This window comes from Aulostomus chinensis, chromosome 18, assembly GCF_037954235.1.
Source record: "Aulostomus chinensis isolate RoL2024-O1b breed Wild chromosome 18, RoL_Achi_v1.0, whole genome shotgun sequence".
In the NCBI taxonomy this organism is placed as follows: domain Eukaryota; kingdom Metazoa; phylum Chordata; class Actinopteri; order Syngnathiformes; family Aulostomidae; genus Aulostomus; species Aulostomus chinensis.
Window position 1 is genome coordinate 14480065 of NC_141337.1, and position 9454 is coordinate 14489518.

General features: G+C 42.5%; 1 long non-coding RNA gene across 1 annotated transcript; it reads right to left on the bottom strand.

Annotated features, from left to right (window-relative positions):
* Nucleotides 1-2189: 2189 nt before the first annotated feature.
* On the bottom strand, nt 2190-7755 carry LOC147245331 (uncharacterized). The gene is made up of 3 exons (XR_015110119.1): nt 7303-7755; nt 4160-4358; nt 2190-3575 (listed from the first exon to the last, which is right to left on the bottom strand). It is a non-coding gene; the product is annotated as an uncharacterized LOC147245331 (long non-coding RNA).
* Nucleotides 7756-9454: the final 1699 nt, after the last annotated feature.

Consider the following 9454-nt stretch of genomic DNA (forward strand, 5'->3'; position numbering starts at 1 on the left):
GTGGGAAGGGTTACCTCTGTCAAAATTCTTCAAATACACTTTTCTCCAAAATGGCCTTTTCCTTGCTTTAATATAATAACAACTGCTACTACTAAGCACAGCCGACTCTGCAAGAGAGGATGATAACAGCTGCTTCTGGACAAAAGGACCTCAAAGATCCCAAACCTGATCTATTGGATGACCTTTGACAGATATGCTATCACTGCACATTCACTACCATTCACTGAGCTACGCTAACTAGCTGCGCTGGTCTCAGTTCTCTCATGCAACACACAGGACAAAAGAGTACCTCTGGGGAGGATGGCAAACAAGTTGGTTTGTTCCTTTAAGATTGATGCTCTCTCTAATAAAAAGGCTGTTTTGTGGTTAATGTCTTTGTGTTAACACCGAGCAAAATGAGGGGAGGAAAAACAGCCAAGGCCGGGTATCGGCTGTCAGTGTGCAGACTTGTGAAGTACAACCCTCTGTATCGATGTGTGTGAAGATCTGGGTTAACAACCTGCATCAGGGGCACTTAGCTTTGTGCCAAAGTTCCTCACTGTTTCAGGCAGAAACTGTAATTTAAACTGGGTGCAGTCTTAAGAAGCATTTCTACAGGTTCTCCAAAATAAAATGACATGAAGTGCAGTAAAAAGCCTGACCAGTTTGCTCAAAATGAATGACTTAAACAGTGGCTAGGATAATATAACGCTATGCTGTAGGTTAAATAGAATTGAACGGCATTGATTATCACTTATATTCATGAATACTGTTTTTCTCTCATTAAGCAGATATGCTTGAGGCGACGACAAGTCTTTCTTGAACTGTCCTCTAGTTTGAGAGAAACCATATGGTTCAAGGACATTTTCCTCAAAGCTGTGACATTAGATGCGTGGAAACATGATGGATTTGACAGCCTGAAAATCTTCTTCCCAAACTGAGAAACATGTTGTGTCCGATCTAAAAATGACCTTTAAATTCAAGAAGATAAAGGTCACGTCATGATAGCTTTCATCATGCTATCTCAGCCTCTCTTAGTACCTCCAAAATAGAAGGTACAAACCCCAAACATGTCAAATCCAGCAACAACTGTTGGCTTTTTTTTTCGACAAATCACGTAAATTCTGTCCATCACTCTTAAGAAATGTAAGTTGTTTTAACAGATTTTAGCAATTTTTTTTTTTTACTTTCTACTTTCCCATGAAGCCTAGGTTAGTATCTTCATGTACCACATTAAAAATTTACTTTTGGCCTAAAAGGAAACTCTACTGGCCTGTCCATTTGCAACAAGCACAGAAAGTACAGAGAAGTGTGATTGAAGCCAAACTGGGTCAGATAAGCAGATCGGCAGGAACACAACACAAATCGATAGGTTGAACATCAGGTCAGGAGTTCCTGCAGACAAAGGAACCCTGGTTAGATCAGAAATAACACAAGGTGGCTCTTTGACCAACCTTTTACTTTTAACAGCACTTGAAAATGGAATCTTTCAGTGTACACTTGAAAACTACGATTTTTTTTGGTGGTCTCTTTAAAAGCCATGAGAGAAAGATATTAGTGTACACTGCACCTGTGTTGGTGCTATTGACAAGATGGCGCCAGATCATTTGGGGCACAAGATGAAAGCGATCGGCAGCAGCAGGCGTTTCTATCGGGGATGCATTAGCTGCTGATATTAAAGAGTGGGTATTGTGTTCAGTGCCTTTCACTTTGTGTTTCCTTCCACCGCACTATGTGGGAGGGTCATGACCACTCAGCCAGAATTACCTCTCCCACCCAGGATCAGACAGACACGGCAGGTCACGCACCGCAGCCACACCACCTTAAATAGCACACACGGATGCCTGTTCACAGACACACAGTGAGTCACTAGCAGTTAAAATGCTGCTCAGGCTGTTGGAGAGAACAATGACTGTGTTCACAATCCTACTTTTTCAAAGTTAAACTTTTGTGGACCCCTGTGACGGGGTGAACCCGTTGTTAGCTGGGATAGGCTCCAGCACCCCCCCGCCGCCGCAACCCTTAACGGCTAAGCGGTAGAAAATGGATGGATGGACTTCGATGGACCTTACACATTTGTCTTGTTCCCGCCAACTTTTTTCTTTCAACTTGTATTTTCAGCAAATATGATTCATCAACTACTAAGCTTTGATGGTTGGACAACCCACAGCAGGGTTGAGTTCTAGGAATAAAATCTCCAGAGATTATAATCTAATATTTTAAATTTATTCAGATTTATTCATATTCATAAAGAATTGGGACCCAGAAACTGGCTACATTTGTGAATCAAATTAAAGAAATGAACAACAAAACAAAAGGAACTTTATAAATTTGAAATGTGAATCAAAACAAAGACTAAGAAAAAGAAAAAGATGATCAAAAAAGAAGAAAACCTACAAAAGTAGAACAAATCAATAACAGGAGAAAGAGATTAGACAAAGAAAAAGAGTGAGAAAGGGAATCAAAGACTGAGTATGTCAAGCGAGGTCAGGAATTTCCAAATAAAACAGGAAATAAACACACAAACACAGAAGCTGAAAAATCTGAAGCACAAAACTGAAGATCAACAGTTCACTCAGGACTGTGACATGAATTCTTAGCCTTGACGGAAACACGTTCCTATTTTTATGGCCATTGATTCTGAAACTCATCCATTCTATTTCCTGCAACAACAACAACAACAACAACAACAAAAACCCCAAAACTGCAACAAAAACCACCCAAAAAAACCCCAAACCTCAGTCCCAATTTAGAGGGAATTAGCTCTGACGGGTTTGGGATTCTCCTGTCACCAACTGTAGTAAACCAACAATCCGTGGAAACATCTTTAACCTCATCACTTAGAAAAGACAGATGGATGACAGGAGAGACTGCAGCCCTCCGCTGATCCGTGGCGCAGAAACCAACCACTGATGGTGCGCTAAGTGGCCTTGTGCTCATTTTGGTGCAGCGCTGCCTCTTGACCATCTGACACTGGTAATTACACACCTGATTTACTCACACATAATGACATGCACACCCTCACACGCTCTCACTCTGCTGGGTTTCCTGCACGATAGCTCCCCCCACCCCACATTCTCTGACAATATTGAACCTACGGTAAGTTGAGAGACTGGTCAGTTTGACTTTGCAGAAATCTGCAGTATTGCATTTTGAATCCCCGGCAGGCGGTTTCGCTTTGATCGATGCACAAAGGCTTTATAAGAAGGCGAGTGGAGCTGGCACCTGTGAGGTACGCTGAGCTGGAATTGACAGATGCTGAGCTCTGAGGTCTGTCTCCAGTGTAGGCAGGCAGCTGAGCCTCTGAGACCCTTGATATTCTTACACAAGGTTGGAATAGTCAGGTTCCATGGATGGCTTGTCTTAAATAAGACAAATGTTAGCTATATTAAAGAAATTAACCTTACTGATGCAATTGTATTTAAAACTTGAGTGTCACTAATCATTAGCGTCACAGGTTTTTAATGCTTTGCAATGTAACAACAAAAACCCTTGGGGTACACTGGTTGTTCCACAATGACGAAGCAGGTTTTTAAACACTGAGGAGTCTCCGCTGTATAGAAGATGCCGTGATGCCCAGGGTCCTCAAAAACATCCTGAAAGCAGAAGGAACAGGGCTTTTAAAGAGTAAATATAGAGGCGGTGTTCTATGTGCATGCAAAATCCCCGCAGGCCGTTTGTGAAGATGTACTAACGGGAGAATATGGCCATGCCCTGCTAAGTCTACCAGGAGAGTACACCTTTTAGCATTCGTCTATAAGCACAAACATCCAGGAACTTTGAGTTACAAAGTATGTCGCTTCCGTCGTGTCCTCCTGAACTCCCTGTGTAATTGCTGAGCAAACGTACAAAACAAGCCTGAAAGAACACGCTAAGTAGGCAGAATGTGGCCTCAACGCCGCTGCAAACTGCTGAGAAATGCACGTGGACAAGTAGCAACATGAAACTGTGGAAAATAACGTTTGACCCAAGCTGATCGAATAAAAGAGGAAATGAGAAAAGGTGGTAGCCGACGGAGGATGTAAATTGACCGAGCGAAGAAGGGATGGAGAGAGAAAGAGTGAGAGAGGGAGAAGTGGTAAATAATTGAGGGTGCCCAGTGGTGAGAGAGTGTTAGCGTGATAGTTCACTCACTACTGGCCACATAAATCACAGAAACAAGTAAAAGATGAACTTTTACTCGGTCAAACGCTGCTGCTGCCGCTGCCGCCGTCCTGATCGATGGTCGCTGATCGTCCAACTTGTTTGGCGGTTAAAGTTGCTGGAATCCTTGTCTCCATCGATCGCCACAGTCCCGTCAGGGTCCCAGCCGGCCAAAGGTGTCCTGTGTTGAAGGTCCGCTGCCCTTCCTCACCCTCCTCTGTGTCTTCCAGCGACCCCTCCAGAGACACAAAGCAGACATCAATAACAATTACAGGAGGATTCATTAGTTAGCGCTTGACAAGTTCTGTCCCCTAAAAACAAACTTTCAATAACAATCAATACTTCTCAGGAGATGTAACCACTCATGAAGTACCGCCACTGCTTTTCCAGTTCAGGGAGTTTCACCCCTTTATTCTTTCTACTTGAGGCTGTGCTGGTTGAAAAAAATGAGCCAAGATTTATCAAATTCAGATGTATTGTTTTTTTGTTTTGTTTTGTTTTTGGCAGATTAAAGCCTCAATCACTAATTTTACACCTTAAGACTTCAGAATTATGATAATTCTGTAAATTTTGGCCACATTTAGAGTTAAATCAATAAAAAGCTTTAGGCCGCCGCCACCCTGTGATCGACATGTCATTACTATGACCGGCTGAGGATGTATAGAGGCCCTTCTTCATCAAAGCTTGTCCAAATATGGTCACTTCCAGTTGACCGGAGAGCGTAGATTGAAACGGTGACGCGTCACTTGCTCATTCCACTCAGGCAGTTTTCATTTGTATCTGCGTTATGTAATGAGCTCAAATGGCACGAGTTGCAAAAAAAAAAAAAAAAAGGAGATGCTTTTATTTACAAAAACCGCTGAGAAGGCAAAGTTGCACATCCTCAGCAAGAGATGTCACCCTTGACGCCGAGGTTTAGAAGCTTGTGCAGAGGACGTCAGGCTCTTCCCGGCGAAGCTCCGTCACCAGGACTTGTTCGACGTCACAGAGACGTTTGAAGCCCTGTTTGCGCCCGTTGTTTCATGAAAGGGGTTCATGTTGGGCAGAACGCTACCAAATTTCAGCTGTCCTCTAAAACTCGTGGGTCGCTTCGAGTTGTTGATGGGAAATGAAGTTCATTTGTTACATCAGCTGACATGTAGAGGCTAGAAAAACACGTTGGGAAGCAACTCGATTTGATTTTGCCCATGTTATATGATTTCTGCTGTGTCACTGTGCTTATTTCATGCTGTCACAGAGAACTTCAAATACCTTTTCACAAAGTCTCGGTAAATTATTATGACTCTACCTTTAATTTCATCAGTTTTCTTTTCATACATATGTGAGACTGACTCCTTTACAGCTAGGACAACCGCTTCATCCCAGAGTTAAAGGGAGAAATATCTTGAAAAAGATATTGAAGGTTGTTGGTTTTTTTTTGTTGGATGTAACAGAATCACGTCCGCTGCCTCGTATCCAGGCTAAAGAACCCCATCACTTCCATCTGTGCAAAGAAAGCCCTGAGCAGTCGTACAAAGACGTTTCGCCTGGGATTTATGTCGTTTTCATTCATGTTGTGAGGCGTGTTTTTTTATGTGCTCATGCTACGGTGAGTAGATATCAAGCCTTTGTGAACCACGGCATAATTTTGGCCATAAAAATATCCCCCGCAACTTTTTTTTTTTCATTCTCCAGCAGGTTTCTCTAGCGTTTAATCAAAACCTCAAGAAATGAATCACTTTTCAACGCATCTCACCACCACTAGTTTTACTCACCAGGCACAATCATAAACCCTGTCTATCTGGCCTGCCTTGGTGGCTGGGAGCTTATAAATGTTAAGCCCAACCAAACGCTAATTAGTTAGTAATTTCAGAACAGTTACCAGTCTGTAACAACAACAGTTATGACACCAAACAAACTCTGTGCCATCTACAGAAACACCATTTTTCGATGAGACCCTCTTATAAAGCCTCAAACCTTATAACTGAATCCATAAAGTGATTCCACCCTGGATGTAGTTAAGAATGGTACATTCTTAACTACATCCAGGGTGGATGTAGTTTGTTTGTAGTTTGTTTGGTGTCATAACTGTTGTTGTTACAGACTGGTAACTGTTCTGAAATTACTGACTAATTAGCGTTTGGTTGGGCTTAACATTTATAAGCTCAAACAAACTCTGTGCAATCTACAGAGACACCATTTTTCGATGAGACCCTCTTATAAAGCCTCAAACCTTATAACTGAATCCATAAAGTGATTCCTCCCTGGATGTAGTTACGAATGGTACGTTCCACTGTCAGCACACCTGTGTGTAATTGCTGTGACCTCTATCAAGGCAGCGGCCTGCATGGATTCTGTTTAGACACCAAGAAGAAACAGTCATATCAAGATGTGGATTTTGGTCTATGCTCCACACCAGTTTGTGGGGGTCACGCACCAAAACACCATAGAAGAAGCAGCAGCTGTGTTTAGCACTCGGTAACTGGAGGAGAGGAACATCAGTTTATCACAACACAACAAAGACTTTCTTGCTAGAACAGTAAAACCGCATCCTTCATCCTAGAACACTCGCTAGTGCGGTGGATAATTCTGAAGAGGTGTGTTTCCCCTGAGAGTGATTTACTGAGGTGGGTGCACTTACCAGTGATACACAGGGAGAGAGTGTGTGTGCGTTTGGAAGCCCGCTTGTGTGTTCTGAAGTGTTGTTAACGAGCAAAGTCTTTGCACCAATCTGCGTTTGTCATATTTGAATAAAAGCTAAATCGGCACAGAAACTGGAGCTGAACAGACTGTGTAGAAGAATGATTCGGTCACACTGTCGGATTATTTCCTGCTGTAAATCTAAATAAACAGAATTTTGTGAAACACAAGTAGCCTCAGAGCCATAATGGCTCCTCTTTAAATGGTGTGGGTGCTTTTATGCTAGTAAATTATTCAGTATCATTTTAAGAAATTGTTTTTTTTTTTTAAATCTTTTACAGCAACAATTAGTGTAAAAATGACAAGCAACTTTATTCGCTCAGCCACGCAAACTACAAATATTTCAACCTATTTCACGCATGGGTGTCTTTTCTTCACAACTTCCAAGCGTCTAATGGAATTCACTGTGTAATCATCTGTTATTTACAATTGAATACTGAAGCAAAACATTAAAAAGACATTACTGATGCGATGGGATAAGCAGGCAGGAGGAGAACACACCTTCATCGACGCTCACGACTACGACACGGGAAACGGCGGAGCGTGGCGTTGCACTTCATCACTTCATTATACCTCCCCATTCAGAGCACTTCAATTACTGTAAATGCTGTTCAAGTTTTTAGCCATCAAAAGTTGTAGTCAGAATCTACTTTATGTTGAAACTTTCCACTTGAACGCTTGGGTGAAAAGTTCAGTCTTCCGAGAACAGTGGGTTTTCTGCTGCGATTGATTTTAAAGTAGGTAGAGGGTTGCCAGATCCATCCACCGCTTCTCCACAGTCCCAACCGGCATCACGAAGCTGCCATTCCATCACTGTTATTTATACTCCTGAAGTGGGAAGCTTCCAGTGCCTTCTTCATTTAGTTATATTTCAGAATATACGATGTCGCAGGACTACTGATTGTTGCTATCAAACATGACCTGATTCGGTTTCTTGCCCCAGTTAACCATCCGTCAACCTTTTAAGGTTTAAATCATCCGTGAAACTTAAGTTTGAGTCAACGCGCAGGAATCGATTCATTCGCCCAACGACGTGAGGTGCACAGCTATTTCTCACGATATCTGAATAAAACCCAGGAGAGCAGCTGTCCACTGTGATTCAGGAGGACTCAGGTTGGACTGACTACAACCTGTGGGCTCTTCTGAGAGAGCAGGAAGTTTACCTCATCTGATGAGCGTCTGTCGGAAGCAGACGGCGTCACAATAAAAGATCGGAACCCTCGATGAACGCCTGGATCAGCCTGCATTGACATTTGCTGTTTGATCTCTGTGGCTAAACAAATGCACTCCAACAGGGAGAGTGATTTCTGCCTCCAGATATTTATACTGTATCATTATTTACATGCAAGGAATAAAGGGAAGTTCAGTCAGGTTGAGTTAAGTTTTGAAGTTAAGTTGTGGGGTTTTGAAATTTTTCAAAAAGTTTTAAAAAGCATTTTACAGTCTTTGGGGAGAAAAAGTTTTTTTTCACCAATCCATCAAGTGATGTAATCAATTTGGCTGCTAAGTCTTCAATACCTGGAGCACTTCCTCATTCTAGATCCTAGCAGGCCCCAAGCCACTTTTTCCCCCATTAAATATATCCAGTTTTTTAGGCATGGAGAGTAAATTCTAATAACGAGCTCACGTGATGGACGGGGTGCTTGAGATCCAGGTGTGCAGAGTTAAGCTGCAGTCACGCCCACATCACTATAAACTCCTCATATCAGCTCTCTGGTGCAGCCTGATTGAAATTCAGCATTTCACTGACAGTCAGCAAAACAATATTTGGAAATAACTTATTCACATTACAAGTGTTGATGCAGAGGCTCGTTGTACAAATTCTATCTAATTCCTGCAAAAAAGCGAATTTGCACACCTCGTTACTCTGTGGCCAGGACAAAAAAACTTTTGGAGACAATAACTTTTGAATATTTTACGAGGCTTAAACAATAGGAATAAATAAATAGTGTATTATTGCCTCAGTACAGGAGCTGAAATGAACAAGAAATAGAACTTAATAAGATGTGACTAAATTATTCACCGCATGGAAGATAAAGTACACTGGCATATACTTTGCAAAAAAAAAATAAATAAAAGAAAATGAAGAAAAAACGACGTCATGTTTTTACGGATCTCATAATTGTGCTGTAATTAGTTCAAAGGCTGCTCGGAAGTCAGTTCACTTGCGTAGATGAAGAGACGTAAGTGAAAGCGGTAAGCAAAGACCGGCATTAGCACCATCAACGGTTAAGCGCCCCATTAGGAGCCATTAGACCAACAGTAAATCAGTCGGGGTGGCGGGGTCAGGTGACCGGATCTGCCTGTACCGCATCACCTCTGCTAGTGAGTCAAAACCAACAGCCATCTGGGGAACCACTCATAACAGGGGCTCCGCTTCACCCGCCAGCCTCCCACGTGAGGAGAAACTCTGATTTGCTCAGAAGGAAGAGGATTGTTGCCGGGAGATGCTGTGAGCGACGTGTGACGCTCCATTGATCAGCGCTCCCTCGCCTCCTCAGGATCCTCGCCTTTGCTTGAATCCACCTCACTGGTGACGCGTTCACCGCTCACTAGGATTAATTACATTCACCTCATGCGTGATCCTAGACAACAAAACAACTTCATCCAGAGGTTAGATGAGGTCTCAGCAAAGTTATGGTGTTGCCAGTGT